This window comes from Lemur catta, chromosome 7, assembly GCF_020740605.2.
Source record: "Lemur catta isolate mLemCat1 chromosome 7, mLemCat1.pri, whole genome shotgun sequence".
Classification (NCBI taxonomy): domain Eukaryota; kingdom Metazoa; phylum Chordata; class Mammalia; order Primates; family Lemuridae; genus Lemur; species Lemur catta.
In genome coordinates this window covers 108,428,703-108,448,975 of record NC_059134.1, presented here as the reverse complement: position 1 = coordinate 108,448,975, position 20,273 = coordinate 108,428,703, and the positions used below count along the sequence as shown (strand labels likewise).

The window sequence follows — 20,273 nt, the reverse complement described above, 5'->3', positions numbered from 1 at the left end:
ATACCAGTTTCTCCTCATCTTTGTCAGCACTTGTTATTGTCCGGATTTCCTGACTATAGCTACCCTGGTGGTTGGGAATGGCATCTCATTGTGATTTTCATTTGCATTTCTCTAATGACTAATGATGTTGAGCATCCTTGTGCTTATTGGCTGTTTGTTGATCTTCTTTGAATAAATGTCTGTTCACATCGTTTGTCCATGTTTTAGTTGGGTTGTCTTTATATTGAATTGTAAAAACCTTTTATGTGTTTTGAGTAGAAGTCTTTTATCAGATGTAGGATTTGCAGGTCTTTTTGACCATTCTGTGGCTGTCACTTTCTTGATGGTGTCCTTTGAAGCACAAAAGTTTTTAATATTGACGTAGCCCATTTTATCCATTAAATTTTTTCTTTGGTTGCCTTTTGACATGATATGATCTCTTTTTTCTAGTTTGTTTGCATTCCACTGTGTAGATGCCTTGCACTGTATTCCACCAGTTCCTTGTGGATTTACTATTACAAATACTGCCATAAGACATGAATGTGTATGTATATCATTTTGTGATTTTGCCAGTGGGATTGCTGGGTCAAAGAGAAAATGCATATGTAATTTTGGTGGTTATTGCCACATTCCCCTCCATAAACATTGGGACATTTTCTGTTCCCACCACTGCTATATGAGAATCCCTGTTTATAGTTTTGCTAGTCTGATAGGTATTAAATAGAAATGCTATATTAGATGTAGTTTAGAAATTGGTCTTCTCTAAGAGAAATTGTCTTTCCATAACTTGACCTTTCATGTTGTGTTTTCTGTTTGTCCGTATCTTTTGCTCATTTTTTTCATTGGGTTTTTGGGGCTTTTTCTGAAATTTTAGAGGTTTCTTTCTTTTTTTTTTTTTTTTTTTAACATACCAAGGATACTAACCCTTAATTCATAATTTAATTTGCAAAAATTTCTTTTACTTTTACCTATCCCATTTGTCATGCATATTTTTACCTTGTTTATGGTGTATTTTGGACATGTAAAAGGTTTTAATTTTGCTTGTTTGTTTTTAGGTTTTGTGGGGTTTTTTTGTGTTTTTGTGTGTATGTGGTGGTAGTCCCATTTTTCAGCCTTTTGCTTGCTTTGTTTCTGGATTTTGAGTCATAGGAAAGGGTGAAGCAGGAGGATCTCTTGAGGTCAGGAGTTTAAGACCAGCCTCAGCCACATAGCAAGACCCTGTCTCTATAAAAAATGGAAAAATTATCTGGGTGGGGTGGCATGTGCCTGTAGTATAAGCTACTTAACAGGCTAAGGCAGGAGGATGGCTTGAGCCCAGGAGTTTGAGGTTGCAGTGAGCTATGATGATGTTGCTACACTCTAGCTCAGGAAAGAGTGCAAGACCCTGTCTCCAAAAAAAAAAAACTGGAGTCTGTCTTCTCAAGCCCTGCTACTGCTTTATCAATTAAATTTGTTAAATCCTTTGTTGTCATTTAAATGATGTTCACTGTATCTTCACCAGGAGTAGATTCTATTTCAAGAAACCACTTTCTTTGCTCATTCATAAGAAGCAACTTCTCATGTGTTAAAGTTTTATCCTGTGATTGTGGCAATTGAGTCACATCTTCATCTTCCACTTCTGTTTTTTTTTTTTTTTTTAATTTAAAAGGCATTCTCCATGATTTTCTAGCTTCCAGGTTGCTACTGAGAAATCTGATACCAGTTTGTTTTATGACCTCTCCTGTCACCCACCCTGCGGAGCCTTTCACCTCCTCTTCGTACCACCAGTGTTTGACTTTCCAGGTGGATGTGCTTTGCGCTTCCTTCCATTCATATGCTGGGCATTTCATGGTCTTTGTCCATTTGCAGATGCCTATTTTTCATTGGTAGGTACTTTTCTTGAATAATTTTTCCCGTTTTCATTCTGTAACTCTTGTTATTCAGATATTGTATCGCAAAGTTTTTTTCTCTTATCTCCTATTTGTGTATTTCTTGTCTTTTGTTTCTACTTTGTGTAAGATTGCCTCAATTTTATTTTCTAACCCTTTTACTGAATTTGTTTATCATATTTAAAGTTTTTTGAATATTTCTATTTAGAGTATCCTATTTATGGTTTATACGTGCAATTCCATTTCTTACTTTTCCATGATATCAATTATATGTATTCTGTTTGCTCCATGTGGCCTCTTTCTCTCTTTTGTGGAGAAGCTGGTCTCAAATGTCTGGTGATTCCTGGCTGTCTGTTTGTATTTATGAGTGAGACATTGGGAAGCTAGTTGGACATTCTTTGTGTGGGTTTTACTGTTGGGATGTCAGGTGGTCAGATGGCTTTTTCTTTAGGTTCCTTCAAATGTCAGTGTCTGAAAATTCTTTCTCTGGGATCATTTAATTTCTCCAGAAAGGTGCTGTTTGGTCTCTTGTCTGCGCCTGAGATCAGGCAACTGGAATTTGGTGGTAGAAAGGGACTTTACCTGTTCATGATTCATTAGGTAGCTTTTCCCTTAAAAGCCCCCCGATGCCCATCCCACCCACTCCAGCTTAAAATCCCCACCTTGCTCACCTATCAAAATGGTATTAAGCCCAAGCTGCCCACAGTCTGCCTTCAATCCTGCATGGCCTGATCTGAGTACAGTTCTCCACCTCCTTCATACTGATTCTCCTTATTCGCCACACTCCCGCCACTGTCCTTTCTCAGTTATGTCTTTGCATGTGTTTTCCCCTTGGTGTGTCTAGCTCTTTTTCATCATTTAAGTTTTACTTCATTTATGATCTCCCTAACTTTCTATGATAGGCAGGATTGGTTAGGTTGTGCTCCAAAACAAGCAACCTCAAACCTCAGTGGTTCAAAAAATGGGTCATGCTCATTCTACCCATCCATCATGGGTTAGTGGGAGCTCTGCCTCGAATGGTCCTCATTCTGGTAGGAGGCTGACAGCAGCCACCATTGGGGCATTGCCATTGCCCATGGTATATAGAAAAAGCGTAGCAAATCAGAGTAAGATTCATGAATCTTCAAATGCCAAGTGTCATAAATCACTTTTTTAGGGTTGTGGGGAAGTGTGACAACCCAAATAGGTGGCCAGGCAAAGATCTCAATCAGTGGAGGGTTACGAAGCCAAAGTTCAAGGACAAACCACAGAAGCACCTGTGCTATCTGAAGAGGGATTTGGAAACTCAGTATTTAAAGAGTGAGGGCATATAGAAAGAAAAAAGGGGAGAGGGTGGGCCATGATGCAAATGGTGACATTCTTGTGTTAGTGCCAGGAAATCTTCATTTTACACAAGATTAGGTAAATGTTTGAAGAGAAAAGGGAGTAAAGGAAGAATCAGTTATGCAGATGTCCCTGGGTAGCTGGAAGAAAGAATGGTCTTGTCTCTGTTCTGCACTTGGGAAGATAAACTTGTAATCCACATTATTAGTGTGGAATCAAAGTGGACTTTAGTTTTAGGAGCTAGAGTTAGCCTGCAGACCTGGAAGTTACAATTTGCATGTCCTCATTGATGGGCGGCCAGCAAACAGTGTCCTTATGGATGATCTGTGGGAACTGTCCATGTAGATGCCTGAAGCCCTTTACCTTTCTGTGGCAATCTGGCCAGCAGTGTTAGTAACAGCTATTCATTTGCAAGAGGGCGTTGCATGACTCAGCATCTGGGCTTGACCTTCCCTTTTGGCATAAGGAGTTGGAGGGTCCTGAGGTTTTGATTTTCCTTTACAAGTGCAATACTGCTGTTGCTTAGGACAACTAGAAGTATTTAGTGAACAACACTGATGACCACCACAGCAACCTTGACCACCCAATCTAAAGTGGCACTCCCCATTGCCTGCTGTTTTTTTCCTTTTCTTTTCTTTTTTTCACAGCACTTGTCACTATCTGAAATCATCTTTTTGTTTTCACATTTATTGTCTGTTCCCCCAATAGCCTCAAATATTAACACTAAGCCATATAAGTATAGGAACCTTTCTGAATCATTCACCACTATATCCTGAGTACCTAGAGCAGTGCTTAGCAAATAGTAGGTGCTCAAAAACATTGGATGAATGATTCTAGGTTAATTTTTGAAATAAGCAAAATTTTACACTTCCCACTAACGGGAATACGCACTTTAATAGAACTGGGCCCTTTTCCTATTTTCTTTAATGTCCATTAAACAAAATTAGGTGTGCTTTTGTTATGAATTGCTATAGACAACTGAGAGTAATTTTCTTTGATAGTAATAGTTATTTTTTAAGTATTCAAAAACATTTTAGGAAAAGTCTTTAGAAATGACCATCATTAATCAATACAAACCAGAAAGTTATCGCAAAAATGCAATGTATTATGCTTATAATTCCATAAACTTCCAATTGCAGTATTGATTTAGATCACTGGTAAAAAACTTCGCTGGCCCAACAACGTGGAGTGCAAAATGATGCAAAATTAGTAGTGTTGTCTAACAGCAAATATTTTCAGCTCTTAGCTATATTTTTATGAGAATACTTGTTTATCTTTGCTGAATAGGGAGATATTTATGTTATATTTAATCATAATTTTACATGACAAGATGTAAAAAAAAAAACACCTTTTAACTTCCTTCTAGTTCTTTCTGTCCCTGCAGAAATGAATAGTCACTAATAATTATTACTCCCTTTTGCTTGTAAATGACATTCTTCCTTATGAAAGAGTTTTTCCTTCCTGTGAATAAAGAATTTTTTACATTTTGAAATTTTAGCTTTATATACTTATAGGCTGCTTTCTATTAGAAGTGTAAAATATTAGAGTTTTTAATGGAGGAAGTTTGTAACTTAATATTTGTTAGGTTTGGACACATAACCCACTTTGGATAAAACCAAAATAATTTATAGCAAGTAGAGAAACTAACAGCCTAGGTTTCATAATGTAGTTCTAAAATTTTTAGATTAACGTGATATACTCATCTTTTTAATGTAGTAAATTGTTGATAAGCTATTACAACTCAAATCTCTTCCATAATTTATGATTTTTTGTAGACTTCCATTTTTATGGAGAAATGTGTAGACAGCAAACTGCTTTAGGTCATTTTTGTATGTGATAGTGTTTTTGACATGTTCAGAATGCAAAAATTTGGCTCACACCTGTAATCTTTGCATTCTGGGAGGCTGAGGTGGAAGAATTGTTTGAGGCCAGGAGTTCAAGACCATCCTGAGAAAGAGCGAGATCCTGTCTCTACAAAAAATAGAAAAATTAGCCAGGTGTAGTGGTACACGCCTGTAGTCCCAGCGACTCAGGAGGCTGGGGCAGGAGAATCGCTGGAGGCCAGTAGTCTGAGGTTGCAGTGGGCTGTGATGACACCACTGTACACTGGCCCAGGCCACATAGTGAGACTCTGTTTCAAAAAAAAAGAAAGAAAGCAAAAATTTGAATTATGCAATCTGCACCCAAAATTTCTGTTTATATAGATTTATTTGCTTCCCCAGGATACAGTGTTGTACAGTGTTTTGGAATTATTAAATTCAGACTTTTCCATGTTAAGCTTGGATCCCATGCTGAATGGTGTAGGGTCTCTGTCCCACAGAATGTAAAGAAAGTGTCAAAACAAACTAACTCTTATGGGAACTGTGCTGTGCTCTGGCAGGTACAGTGCAGGTTGTATAGGTACAGAGGACATTTTTATGCATCAAATACTTGAGGCTAACAGAGAAGCCCTTTATAGTTCTCCACTCTTTATGATTAAGCAGGAGAAAATTGAATACTTTCTTTTCACTATTCTTTTATATTGATTTCAATAATTTTATGGCATATTCCTGAATTTCTATTTAGGAGAAGATAATTATTTTCCTTAGGATTCTTTAGATTTATAAATATTAATAAATTTTTTCAAATATGGCCAAAGTTATTAATTTGCATGTGATATACTTTTTTTGTTCTTATTAAAAACTATGTTTTCTCTGGCTTGAATTTGATCTTCTGGCTTTAAAAAAAGTTTATGTATGTCTTTCCTCTCTTATATAGTCAACCTCATCCTCTCAACTGAATCTTTTTATAGGATCTCAAGCATTTTGAAGCCTTTAGTATTTGAAATGAATCCTTTGTTGAAACATGATTAACTGAATGTGCATTCTTTCCTGAAACTCTATTGAAATGAGTGTTGGTGTGTGTGTGTGTGTGTGTGTGTGTGTGTGTGTGTGTGTGTGTGAATCCACATATAGAGACAAAAAGAATGAGATAGACTAGAGTGTAGAAAAGATGACATTTTGGAAACTGGAAAGAAAGTGGTGGAAGTGTCTTTTGATTTAGCAGGAAAGGTAAGTGCCTGAGAGGGAAGGTCAAGGAACATGCCAGTTTGAGCCTCAAAACCATGGAAATCTCAAGAATTAGAGGCACCAGGTCCCTCTGGGGGTGGGGAAGTGAAGGGGCTGAGAATTGGGTGATTTCTCCCAGTCTGTGGTAGTTACATGCGCAGAGTCCTTCCCTAGCACCTGCAGCCAGCTCGCTACCTTTTTCTATACTGCAAAAGCCTTGAGGTGTGTTTTCTGAAAAGGGCAAATGAGAACAGTTCTCATTTAGACTGTCTTGAAAGTGGGTGATGCCCTTCTAGAAACAGGGGTACTAGGAGACAGTCTAGACTTCTACTTCTGGCCATGGCAGAGCAACTGCTAATGGACTTACATTCCCACCCTCCATGATGAAACTGGGTAAAATACACGAGGCTATTGTTTTCTGGCACTGGGCAATAGGCAGTATAAGACTGCAGTCCCGAGAGGAAGTAAATAGAGGAGATGAGCCCACAGTTGCCCTGCTCTGTGTCTGGGGAAATGTCTTGACTGGGTCTTGGAGCACTGGAGATGCGATAAGGGTTCAGAGCAGTTGTGAGTGTCAGCACGTAGTCCTGGTAATTAAAACAGTGAATGCTGGGCCGGGCGCGGTGGCTCACGCCTGTAATCCCAGCCCTCTGGGAGGCCGAGGCAGGTGGATCACTCAAGGTCAGGAGTTCGAGACCGGCCTGAGCAAGAGCGAGACCCCCCATCTCTACTAAAAATAGAAATAAATGATCTGGCCAACTAAAAGTATATATATAAAAATTAGCTGGGCATGGTGGCGCATGCCTGTAGTCCCATCTGCTCGGGAGGCTGAGGCAGTAGGATCGCTTAAGCCCAGGAGTTAGAGATTGCTGTGAGCTAGGCTGACGCCAGGGCACTCACTCTAGCCCGGGCAACAAAGCGAGACTCTGTCAATAAATAAATAAATAAATAAATGATAAATAAAAACAGTGAATGCTGGTTTAATTAGAAAGTCGGGTATGACTTTATTGAGAAGATAAGAGGAAGGATAGTGTATGTGCATTTTTGTTGGGGGTGGGTGTATGTGGAAGAGATTAATTGACTTGAGGTAGGACGTCAGTAGGTAAGGGTAGGGCTTATAAATACAGAGGTAAGTACCAAAAAACAAAACTAAAATAGAGGGCAGGGATTGCCGTAGGGTAGCAGCAATAGAGGTACAGGGTTTGGGATTGTTTGATTTTTGAAAAATCATATGTACGTATTTGAATTAAAATGAGGATAAAATTTGCATAACCATAGACGTTCCTGTGCCTTCTCATCTCTTTCCAGGTCCTTTCCCATCTGCCTCCTCCCTTTGTTCAGCCTGTCTTCTGGGAAGAGCTCTATTTCTGTTTCAGTTTCGCCACCTGTCACTCACTACTTCACCCACCCTGATCTGATTTGGAACAATATTATTTCAACAAAATAATATTACTCTTGCTAAAGTCACCAGTGACCAACAGTTTGCTAAATCTAGTGGACTTTTCAGTTCCTTTTGCTTTTTGACTTTTCAGTGATACTCTGCACTTTTTGAAACCCTATCTTCACTGGATTTCTATAGGATAGCTCTCCTGGATTTCCTCTTAGTTCTTGGGGCCTAGGTCTCTTTCTGCCATATTCTATCCTAGGGAAGTCAAATCTGCAGTTATGGTTTTGGTTACTATTCTTGGGTGTCTCACAGATCTTCAGCATGTGCTCTCCTGAACTCCCCAGCTGTATCTCCACATAGCTGCTTGGCATCTTCCCTTGGATTTCTAAAAGGCATCTGAACTTGGTCTGCCCCAAACTGAACTCAGCACACACACGCACACACCACTGCCTTCTGCAAACTTAGTCTTCATCCCACAGTCCTTACTTCAGTACCCCGTGTAAGCCAGAAATGGAAGCTTTGTCCTTGAGACTTGCCTCTCCCTCGTTCCCCGTCCAAAATTAAGTCCTGGTGATGTTTTCTCTAGGCTTTTTTTTTTTTTTTTGTAAGGCAAGCATGGAAATGAGGTTTATTGAGGAGAGAAAGATAGGATTATAGGGCAAGAGCAAGATACAGGTTTACAGAGTGTGATACATATGCCACAGATGACAACCAGACACATTGTCACAGCAGAAAAAGAGAGCTAGGCTTTTTTTTGCTTGACTTGTTTTATGATGAAATAAAATAAAAACCTTATATGAGTTAACTCCAGAAGAACTCTCTGATACATAATCCTCTTGGGATCATTGTACTTTATTCTTGATCCTAATATAAAAATATATGAAGAAAAGACCTCTTAGGACTTTTCTGGCCCCCCATGGCTCTTTAACAGTAAAATTTAGTATGTAATTAAAAAATAGCATCCAAGATTCATAGGTCTTAATATATTTAGTAACTCTTATCTATTTATCTTTATAAATTCTCTTCCTTTGTGCATGACTTATTTCTTATTAGCTTCATGCTCTTATTTTATACTGATCTTGAATTAAATTGCTGAAGGGGATGTTACAATAGGGTTATTAAAAATATTTCAAAACTGTTAAAGTGGAAATAATTAAACTCTTCAAAACAGTTTCAAGAACAGTACAAAGATATCCTGTGTTCCCTCAGCCTGATTTCCCAGTTGTTAGAAATTTACCATATCTGCCTTATCAGTCTCTCTTTCTCTGTAGATACAAGTCATTTTTTTTGGAACCATTTGACAGTAAGTCACAGATATGATGTCACAGGACCCCTCAATACTTCAATGTCTGTTTCCTAAAAAATAGAGACACTTTTCTACATGAATCACATTATGCCCATCAAAATCAGGAAATTAATACAATAGCACATTCTAATCCACAAACCTCATTCAAATTTTACTGATTTTCTCCAATAAAGTCTTTTATAGATCCAGGATCCAATATAGGATCACATGTTGCATTTAACTGTCATGTCTCATTAGTTTCCTTCTATCTTGAACAGTTCTGAGTCTCTCCTTCCTTTCATGACCTTGATATTTTGGAGAGGACAGGCCAATTACTTTGCAGAATGTCTATCAGTATGTGTTTGCCTGATGTTTCCTCATGACTGGATTTAGGACATGCATTTTGAAAGGCAGCTGTGCTCACCACTATACCACCAATGTACTCAGGACATACATTTTTGGCAGGAATACCACAGAAGTGATGCTGTGTTCTTCTCAATGCATCCTATCAGAAGGCACATGATGTTGATTTGTCCCATTGCTGATGACATTTACTTTTATCATTTGGTAAGATGATATCTGCCAGACTTTGCAATGGAAAGTTAATGAATAAATATTGTCTGGAGATATTTTGAGACTATGTAAAAATCCTGTTCCTGATCACACTATCACCCATTTATATTAGTATCCAGTTTTGCTCCTTGACCAAAACAATTATTATAAGGGTTACCAAATGGTAATCATCCCTTCAATCATCGTTCTACATTTATTAGTTGACCTTGTATTGTAAGGGAAAGCTTTCCTGCCTCTGTATCCACCCCCCATTTATTTATTAATTGATATCAGTATGGGCTCCTAGGTTCCTATTTTATTCAATGGGTTATAGACAATTGCTCTCATTATATCATTTCTTTGATGTTCAAATTGTCCCAGATTTAGCCAGTGGGAGCCCCTTGGTTAGCTCCAGTGTCATTTTGACATATCTCCATGATCTTTTGGGAATTTCCATACTTTATGGCACATGATGTTCTAGGCTTATTCAATACTTTCCCTGCCTGAGCCCTGAAATTAGCCATTTCTCTGGTTCCTTTTGAGGAGAATAGTATTTAGAAACCAAAGTCTGGATGTCTGGTATGCTCATTGCTGCTGGTATACTCATCTTTGTGTTTATGTGTATATGTATGTATGTGTGTGCATGTATACATACATACATACATATACATTTGTCCCTTGTTCCTTAGTGGGGGATTCGGTCCAGGACCTCCTATAGGTACCAAAATCCATGGATGCTCAAGTCCCTGATATAAAATGGTGTAGTATTTGCATATAACCTATGCACATCCTCTTATCTACTTTAAATCATATCTAGATTACTTATAATACCTATAATACCTAATGCAATGTAAATGTTATGCAAATAGTTGTTACATGGTTTAGGGAATAATGACAAGAGAAGAAAGTCTGTACATGTCCAGTACAGATACAATTTTTTTCTCAAATATTTTTGATCTACAGTTGGTTGAACTGTGGGGTTTACTTGGGTTTGTCAAGGAAAGGGAGGACTGAGGGGGCTGTGAAAGGAAGTGTGGAGGTGGGGAAAGAGGAGATTCACAGGGCTCAGTTGCAATCATGGAATACAGTGAAGTGCTGAGAATGAGCTTCCCTCGCTCATTTTCTTCCCTTATGGGACGGGAAAGGTCCGGGCAAGGAGATTTTAGGAATCCCAGAAGCTTTAATGTTTACTGTATTTTTAAGGCCTAGAATTTAAACAGTATTATAATCTGTAAGATTTAGAGATATGTTTCAGTTGTTCCCAAATGCTGGGGCTCATGATCTAACACAAGGTTCGTGATGAAGGTTTCCTAGGCTCATGCTGTTCCTAACAGACGAGTCCCTCCAAGCTGAGTCAGGAGAGGCCTCTTCTGTGAAACCCTCAGTCATCAGACACCCGAGTGTAGCCTCAGGGTTTTCCCAAGTCTTGCCAGACACAGGTGGAAAATCATCTGGAGGTCGGGTGACTATGTTCTTCTGTTAATCCAGAATACTGAAATTTGAATAAAATAGCAATGTTGTTTCTTAATAATGTAATAAATACCCCTGAAACTAACATCTATTCAAGAATATGATTGTTCCTAATAATTTGTGGCCCTCTGGTATCCTGTTTGCCAGCTTTTCCCATCTTACCCCAGAAGTAACTATTAATACTCTTTGCATTTTCTGTTCATGGTTTTATTTTATTGAAATGCTTTCATTTATCAATATATGCATATACAATTGGGTGTTTTAAGCCATGATTATAATAAACCAAAGTACAAACAATTAGGGCATTTAAATTCCATTTTCTATTGATCAAATTACAAACAATGCATTATTGATAAATGTTGTCTTGTAATATTTCTGTGCATTAGAATAAAACTTAAATTTATTTAAAAAAACATGTTGGCATAAGGTAGCCATTTGTTCTCCTTGGGAAAACCTTAACCCTTTCATTTTTAGACTCTCACTTTTTATGAAGTAACGAAGCAAATGGTAACTTGTATGAAGAAAGTGGTGAGGTGGATGGTAGGGAATGAGGCAGAAAGTTGGCAGAGCTACCTGCTACCTTGGTATGATCAGTAGTCAAGAGGCACTGATGATGTTACTCGCTTGTGTTAATAATAATTCAATTTGTAATCTTTTTTTCCCTTATGTTTTTATGTATTACTACAGCTAAAGAAGTAAACAGCTCATGGCACATTTAACAAAAAGATGACAGGCGGATACAAAAGCTATCCAGCATCTTTGGGCAGCCATTGAGATTATACGGAACCAGAAGCAAATTGCCAACATTGACCGTATTACCAAGTAAGTAAATTTAAACAAACAAAAAAAAAAATCCTTGTAAAATTTCATGTGAGATCTTGGGGGAAAAGTCCAAAAATACTTTATTATGCTAATCAACATATATTACAAAGGACTGAAGTCACTTTCTTTGCAGGAGTATATAGTTGTTAGAAAAACAAATATAGAAACATACACAAGCAACTTGTGTTTATAAAATAAATATTAGATAAGTAAAATATCAGTATGTACTATTTATAATAGTTTTGCAGTTATCAGAATTTTTAACTCTTGGTAACTTTATTTAGGTCTTTTATTAAAATGGATTTTAGTTAATCATTTGCTTTTATGTAGTGAAGCTGTCTAAAAATAGTATACTGTTCATTACTCATTGTAATACAGGACAAGCATGGTATGTGCAGTAAGTAAATAACATCTTGGCTGTGTGCTCACGCTTGTAATACTAGCACTTTGGGAGGCTGAGGCAGGAGGATATCACCTTAGCCCAGGAGTTGGAGGCTGCAGTGAGCTATGATGATGGCACTGTACTCTAACCGGGGCCACAGAGCCCCTCAAAGACCCTCAAAAGAAAACAAAGCAAAATTGTATTAGGTCATAGCCCACTGACAGCATTTTTAACAATTTCATTCTATATTTTAGAAATTATTAAATAAACCACTCGGTTTTGGTTTCTTTGTTTTTTGAGACAGAGTCTCACTCTGCTGCCCAGGCTAGAGTGCCGTGGCATCAGCCTAGCTCACAGCAACCTCAAACTCCTGGGCTCAAAGCAATCCTTCTGCCTCAGCCTCCCAAGTAGCTGGGACTACAGGCATGCCCCACCATGCCCGGCTAATTTTTCTATATATATTTTTAGCTGTCCATATGATTTCCTTCTATTTTAGTAGAGACGGGTCTCGCTCTTGCTCAGGCTGGTCTCGAACTCCTGAGCTCAAACAATCCACTCGCCTTGGCCTCCCAGAGTGCTGGGATTACAGGCATGAGCCACTGCGCCTGGCCAAACCACTCAGTTTTTAAAAAGAAATTTCCTCCCCACCCCAGTTTGTAATGCTATTTATATTGGTACACAAAGATTCAGGATACAAAAAAAAAAAAATCAAACTAATTCATGACTCTTCTATTTACTTGTTATATACTAATTATAAGGATGTCTTAAAATAAGAACTTGGTTTTATTTTGTTTCTCTGGGTATTTTTAAAGGAATAAAGCCAAATTTATCCTAGCACTCTGGGAGGCCGAGGTGGGCAGATTGTTTGAGCTCAGGAGTTTGAGACCAGCCTCAGCAAGAGCAAGACCTGTCTCTACTAAAAATAGAAAGAAATTATATGGACAGCTAAATATATATATAGAAAAAATTAGCCGGACACGGCGGCGCATGCCTGTAGTCCCAGCTACACGGGAGGCTGAGGCAGGAGGATTGTTTGAGCCCAGGAGTTTGAGGTTGCTGTGAGCTAGGCTGATGCCATGGCACTCTAGCCCGGGCAGCAGAGTGAGACTCTGTCTCCAAAAAAAAAAAGTCAAATTTATCTTTTTAAATGTTTGGAGGTTGGTTTTTTTGTTGTTGCTGTTAATTTAGATAAAATTTCTTTATACCTATTTCTCCATGTTCTTTAAATGCTATTTGTAAAAATGGAAACAGATAATTTACAAAAGCTCACTTAAACACTTTTTGTTGGCTTTTGTTAATAAGTAACAAAATTGAATTCCATATATTTTTGTCCCTTCCCTGTATTCTGGTGAAGAAGATCATAAAATTACCTGCAAGGGAAGGAACAGAAGATGGAGAAAGTGTTCAGGCTCTGTGTGGCTCTGACTCTACACTCACCCTCAGAATACTTTGACGCTGACCATGTTCAACTCTTAGCTCCTGTAGGTTAGTGGAAGGAACAAAATAATACTGTATGAAAAGTAAGAATAAAATAAATAGTACATTGTTTTAATTATTATAGTTTTAATTAAAGCAAATAATTTGAGGTGTGGTAGCTAAATACAAATTACAGAGAGGTGATGTTGATAATAAAAACATTTAAAGAAATCTCAAAGAATAAAAAGTATTTTCTTATGGTTGAGACTTTTAAGAAAACAGTTTTTGTATATCAAATTGCTCATAGAAGACCGCTGAAATAAAATACTGTTCTTTGGATTTGTTTTTAAAAATTAAAATCATGTAAGCTTGACTGAAACATTTCAGTTTTTCAGACTATTTGTTTTTCTCACGTGTAGCATCTTTCTAGATCTCACGTGTAGCATCCTTCTAGAAGCTCTAGGGATGTTCCCTAGGAAGCTGTCAGACTCTCCTAGTAAATATTGCTGTTAGATTGTGACCACCTGCTGTGTGGGAGTCAGAGAATTAACCCCACAGTGCCGGGTGCAGACGTCTGTTGGATTATCGCAACACTTATGTGTGTACGTGTGTGCGCAAGTTAAACTGTGACAAAAGATGCGAAGGTTGTTAAACAGGATTGCACACACCTTCTCCTTTTGTATTGCGGCTTGTCGTTAAGTGTTCCTTTCTCTCCTTGCTTCATCGGTATAGCCTTAAATGATGCCAAGGCTTATTTTCCTTCATGTTGTGAGGTCCATAGTTCCTAATTAAATATCAATAAATTTATTTTACCTAGTAAATAGTCTTAGTTTTATTAGTGTCATCTAAAGATAGATGAAAAGAAAGGAAGAAAATCGGAGGTTAAGTGCTCAGGAGGGGTTCCCCGTGTGTCCTCTGCCTCGTCCCCTCTGAGAGCTGTGTCATATTTCCCCCCATCGCAGTGGCTCACGTCTCAGCGTTCTGTGCTTTTTTCCCAACATCAGTCACAGTCGTAACTATTTCCCTGCTGGACAGTTGGCTCCAGGGGGGACTGTGCAGAGAACTGCCTGACCCAGTGCCTTTGCTTCTTGGTTAACGTCAACTTTCTTGCCTGTTGTGCTTGCCTGAGGTCAGTTAGGAAGTGGCGTGGGACGAGGACAGGCACTCTGATCTTTTGCTGTAAAGCCTGATATGCCTATTCTGCACTCTCAAGCCTTGGATTCATTTTAGGTCAGGTTGTTCTGCTTATTTACAGGTAAGTCTCAACATAGAGGTGTCTTTTAAACTTTAGAAATGGCTGAAGTTACAGAAGGCTGCAGAAGAATTATTGTTAGGATTGCATATGTAGTCATTAAGTTTCACTCTTTATTTTGACTGGTGACTCCATTTTAAAAAAATTGAAAGCTACATAGTTTTAGTCATGCATTCAAAGTTATGGGAGTTGGTGTGACTCCCTCTTAGGCTATCCTGCATCCTAAACATTATCATTTACTTTGGTATAATGGCTTCATTCTGCTTGTTTCTGTTTTGATCTGTGGATTTCTCATCCATCTTTTTTGTTGTGGCTTTCATTTGGGATTTATTGATTGGGGAAACTGGGTCATTTGGTTTCTCATAGTCTGGCTTTTGAGGATCGCAGCTCTGTGGTCCAGTTTGACCTGCTGCTCAGTCCTCTGTATTTCCCGGAAATTGATGGTTGGTCCAGAGGCTGTGGGGTGGGTCGAGGCTGTTGCACAGGCTGCGGAAAGTTGTGTTTTCAGGAGGCACACGTGTCAGTTATCTCGTTTTGTGATATATGTAGCTATTGATGCTAGATCCAGTAATTCATTAAGAATTGCAAAATGGTGGTAATCTAATTTTCTTTCCTTTGCTAACTGGAATGCTTCTGTAAGGACATAGGCTTCCCATTATCTGCTATTTGGTTATGCTGTGGTATGGTTCACATGGGAAAAGTAGGAGAAGTGTTTAATTCCTTCTCTTTATGTACTTACCAGTTTTCAAAATAGCATCCTTCAGTGGTAACCAGCTAGGTTTTTTCTTTTAGTTGTCATTTTTTGACAAAATCCTTTCTGATGCTGAGGTTTTCCCATCTTTGACCAGTGGGGGCCTCTGTGTTGGATCCCAAAGTTTGTTCCTGCTTTCTCGGGTGACAGGGTTTAAGGCCCATTTTGTACACATCCTAAACCACTGCTTTCTTCCAAGGGCTCCGGTTTCTTTTAGTTTGAAATTGTATTTCAAGAGTACTTTCTGGCCACTCCGAGTTGCTACTGTGTTGTCTCTCTAGGCCTTGGAATGGACAGAGTTAGGGAATCAATATACTTTTAAAAGATAAAAACACCTCATTAATTCATACTGATATTTTCCATTGAAATTTATGGCTACTGGGTTTTATGTATCTCTTCTATCTAAAATCTTACCTCCTCTCTGACATGGTGAGAATTGTGGATATCATGAACAATAAAATTTTAGAATATCATATAATTAGTCAATATTTTATGCAACATTATATACACAGCTATCTGAGAATAAGAAACAAAATTATATTATATATAGTTAAGATTATATTACTATTATATATATTTAGTTTATATTATTTGAGGCCTGTCTTAGTGTGTTCAGTCTTCTTTTCCTGTCTTCTGTTTGTAATTTTCAATTGAATTCTTTTCATCTTTTTTCTTTTTGATTTTTAATTTTTTCATTCTTTGCAACTTATGTTTATCTGATATTATCTGCTGTATAATCACTCTTGTGTAGCTTCTAGTTTAGACTTCACTTCTGAAGTGATTTCTTTTCCATTTACTTCAAATGTTTAACCCATTCCTGAGTTTTTCTAATTCTGATTTACAGCATTCCTATTATATCATTTTCTTAATGTCTTTTCTCATTTCTTGAAACAGTGGATCCTGGTTTTCTTCTGTTTTGCAGGCATATCTTTCTGACATGCCTTCATCTAAGGGTGTCACTCTGTCCTGTGAGCTGCAGTCCTTCCTGTTGTCATTCTGGTGTGAAAATCTGTTTTCCCAAACTTGTAGCAGGTAGAAGTGGGTCTGAATCCTTTTACTAGATTTATGGCTCTAATGCTCTTCTTATGCCAGTTTTGTGAAGTGCTAAAAATATGGCCTCATATTTCTTGAGATTTCCTAGGTTTTTCTCTATCTTTCCCCCATTTTTCCTTGAACCACCCTTTCTTATAGTAAAGGTCTTTTTAACTGACTCCAGTAGTATTTGATATTTTAATTCCTCACACTTATCTATAATGTGGGGCTTTGTCCTGGAAGGGAGCTTTGCCTAATTTTGGGTGTTCACAGGACTGTCGTGCTCCAGCTCCTGAGGACTTTACCATGGATCCGTGCATTACTGTGAATTGTCTCACGTGAGGATGTCTCACCCTGTCCATTGCAGCTGCAAGGTTGGTCCTCCCGTACTCAGCTCCCCTAGATTCCCCACTGTGTCCCTCCTTGTCCTCCATAGCTGTCAGTACTGATTGCAGATCAGTAGCTCTTGCAGATTTGTCCTGACTGCTCAAATCTTGGGATTCACAGGACTCCTTATCACTTAATTTTTTTGGTACTGTATATGTTGTCCCAGGGCCTTTTGCTTTGTTTTGTTTGCTTCTCTTCCAGTAACTCTGTCTAGGAGGTTCAGGGGCGAGTTTAAAACTGTTACCTCCACCATCTTCCCAGCTGACAACAATCTTGTGATTTATCTTTAAAAAAAAAAAAAAATTTGTTGCTAAAGGCACTGGATATTTTCTGAAGTTCAAAAGCAGAGCTAAAAGCAATAAAAAAAAAATCCCTTTTAGCAGAAACAAACCCAAGGCATGTTCTTCATGTTTGTATATAACACTGGACACCTCAAAATCCACAGCAATCTCATCATCAAATACAGGATCCTGAATGTTGTAAGACTTACATTGCAATTTTAAAAGGAAATTCCATGAGTAGAATTTGTGGCCTTTTAAAGTAGTTAAGCCTCAGATCCTCATAATTGATTGAACTCTTAGGAACTAATAATAATCTTTTTGTTTTTTTTTTTTTAAGACAGAGTCTCACTGTGTTGCCTGGGCTAGAGTGAGTGCCGTGGTATCAGCCTAGCTCACAGCAACCTCAAACTCCTGGGCTTAAGCAATCCTACTGCCTCAGCTTCCCGAGTAGCTGGGACTACAGACATGCGCCACCATGCCCGGCTAATTGGAACTAATAATAATCTTCTTATCTCAATAAAAAAATAGGAGAATGTATCTGTGTTCATTCTAGATGTTTATTCCACCTAAGTATGATGATATCCAACATTCAGAGTTCATAGCAGTACCTGTCCATGATACCTCCCCAGGAAAGAGTGTTCTGAGTCCTTTTTACCATTTTCTTTTAATTTTCCTTTTTTAAAAGAACTGCTAGTGCTGTATCCAAGAAAGTAGGAAAGGTGCTGTAAAGTTACAGAATCACTGCTGAGATTTATTCAATAATTCAAATCTCTAAAAATATATACCTAAGGGAAACTTCTTTCACAAGTTTTATTATTTTGCTATGGAAAGTATTTTTACTAAAAAGATCAATCTGAGCTCAAAATACATATCTGGGATTAAGTCTGATGTTTTGATTAATGGTGAAGCTGTCCCTCTGATTTACAGCTCATGTTTATAAATTAATGATAACATAAATTCTATAGATGACTTCATTTGGGAACTAAATAAGCATGAATTTTGGCCTCTCAGTAAAAACGTTTTACATTTCTAGAAATGGAAGGATGTCTTCTAATGTTTAATCATCGTAAAATTGAAACAATTGAGTCATTTTATTATTAAAAAAGGAAATACAGTAGTCAGTTGAGGGTTGTATGAAGATACGCATGATAATAGTAGTCCTCTTTTCAGTTTAAATGTCTGTAAACACTATAGTTGTCACATGAATTCATCACTTTTATGTAATTTGGATAGGTGTCATTAAAGCTTTGAAATACTCAGTTACTTAACATTTCTATTAAATATTTATAAAATATTTTTATGCTTCAGATGATGCCCTTGTTTTACAGATTTCCAATCAAGATGTAAAGGGTGAAGAATCAAAGAACAAAGAATCAGTAACAAGTGAAATTTAAGCCTTCAGTCATGCAGATTCCTAATATGATTCATAACTCATTGTCATGTTATTTCTCTAAATGCCATGTATAGTTTAATGTCCAATAAAATCAAGTTACATATATCACTTGCTTTTCTTTAAACCAAACAAATTATGCACATCTAATTTGGGTAATTATAACATGGCATTAGAAGTTTATAATTATTTTAAGTAATAGTTCTAGTTTAAAGACATGCTTTTGAAACAGATATGGATTTTTTACTAGTCTCTGCTGGCATTATTAGCTAGGCAGTGTGATTGGGGAGGTTAACTTATTTTTTATTGACTACTGGGAAAAAGCAATCAAAATAGTCAACCTCGGTGTTTCCTTTCTGTCTTGAGTAACTTTGACTTTGTGTTTTTAGAGGTGATCACATTGTGACTAGCATGATTAGACTAACAGCGGATTGGTAGACTAGTCCCATTCAAGTTAATGTTTCAGAACAGGGCATCAATTAATTACATGTATTGCTTACTTTAGGGTAAAACCCAAGTTAGAAAATGTGACCTCTGACCTCTTGTGACATGTTTGGCATTGAAATTTCTGAGTTCTCCTGGAGTTCTTCCTGTTGCTACAGATATATATAAGCCCAAACTGTAAGTCCTCTTCGTGTGTAGCTTGACTTTGAAGTTGCAACTAGGTACATATTATTTCTTTTTTTATGTATTATAATTTCACTTGTTGAAGCCCAATTTCCAGAAACTGTTTATTTAAGTTAAAGTTTGCTATGTCTCTCTCTCTTAAAATTATTAGAGAGGAGGAGAATGGCCACTCCTAAATTACTTCTTTGTAAATAAGTTAGTTTGAAAAACTACTTGTTATTATGCTGCTTATGTAATTCCAAGGATTCTTCATGGAATTACTCATTGTATTCTCCTTTCAACCTATATTGATTTATTCTTCTTACATATCTTATTGTGAAAGTGGATTGGCAGGTATACTTTACCACTCTTATCATTACTATTTTATTTTACCTGATAGCCTTACAGAAGAAGTAGCTAATTCTGAATAACCAAAGTCCATGGTGAGTTTTTTCCAGGAAGCCAAAATCTTCTGACATTCATCTTGCCTTGGATTGTCTAGCTGCGGTCATGTACTTGACATTTCTTTGCAGTTCTATGAAGGAAACATACAGACAAGGCACATAGAAATGTAAACAGCTGTTAAAGAATCATACAGTAGTACCTAGTAATAGGAGAGGGTCGTTACCACATGATGAGGGTTTATTAATTTACAACACTGGAGGCTTTGTTTGAGGGGAGAGGCACCAGGAGAGCTCGGAAGGCCTTGTGGGTGGCATGGAATTAGTCAGGCCTCAATCGTCAGATGGGGTTTGACATGGCAGAGAGGACAGTCCAAGTAGAGGGACCGTGGGGTGTAAGGAAAGTGGATAAAAAGGCAGAGAGGTCAGACTAGGAAGGCCTTGAATGCTAGCATTGACATTTTAATCCATAGGTAGAGGGGAATAGTGAGTGCTTTTTGAATAGAAAAATGGTAAAAAATAGAACATACTCATTTTTTTTCCCTCCCAGGCTAGACTGAATGGTCCCCTCAAATGTCTCTTGAGTCCATCTGCTCTTCCCTCTTCTGGGCTGAGTTTTCACTCTTGTGATTTCCTGCCTGT

The 20,273-nt window shown here is 37.7% G+C and overlaps 2 long non-coding RNA genes across 12 annotated transcripts in view; one reads left to right on the top strand and one right to left on the bottom strand.

The window, feature by feature from the left end:
* LOC123642995 overlaps positions 1 to 18,735 on the top strand; it is a 28,781-nt gene extending 10,046 nt beyond the window's left edge. The window contains exons 2-4 of one of the 5 annotated variants that reach the window (XR_006736574.1): positions 1,649 to 1,844; positions 11,599 to 11,733; positions 18,563 to 18,735. This is a non-coding gene — a long non-coding RNA (uncharacterized LOC123642995). Of the gene's footprint in view, positions 1 to 407; positions 524 to 1,626; positions 1,845 to 8,889; positions 9,457 to 10,326; positions 11,734 to 18,562 lie in introns of those variants that run through there. The other 4 variants (XR_006736575.1, XR_006736573.1, XR_006736576.1 and 1 more) reach the window with 4 other exon arrangements.
* The window catches only part of LOC123642996, a 66,702-nt gene continuing 60,090 nt past the window's right edge, over positions 13,662 to 20,273 (bottom strand). For all 7 annotated transcript variants that reach the window (XR_006736579.1, XR_006736578.1, XR_006736583.1 and 4 more), the window contains 2 exons: positions 19,624 to 19,765; positions 13,662 to 15,817 (listed from right to left, as the gene is read on the bottom strand). This is a non-coding gene — a long non-coding RNA (uncharacterized LOC123642996). The remainder of the gene's footprint in view (positions 15,818 to 19,623; positions 19,766 to 20,273) is intronic.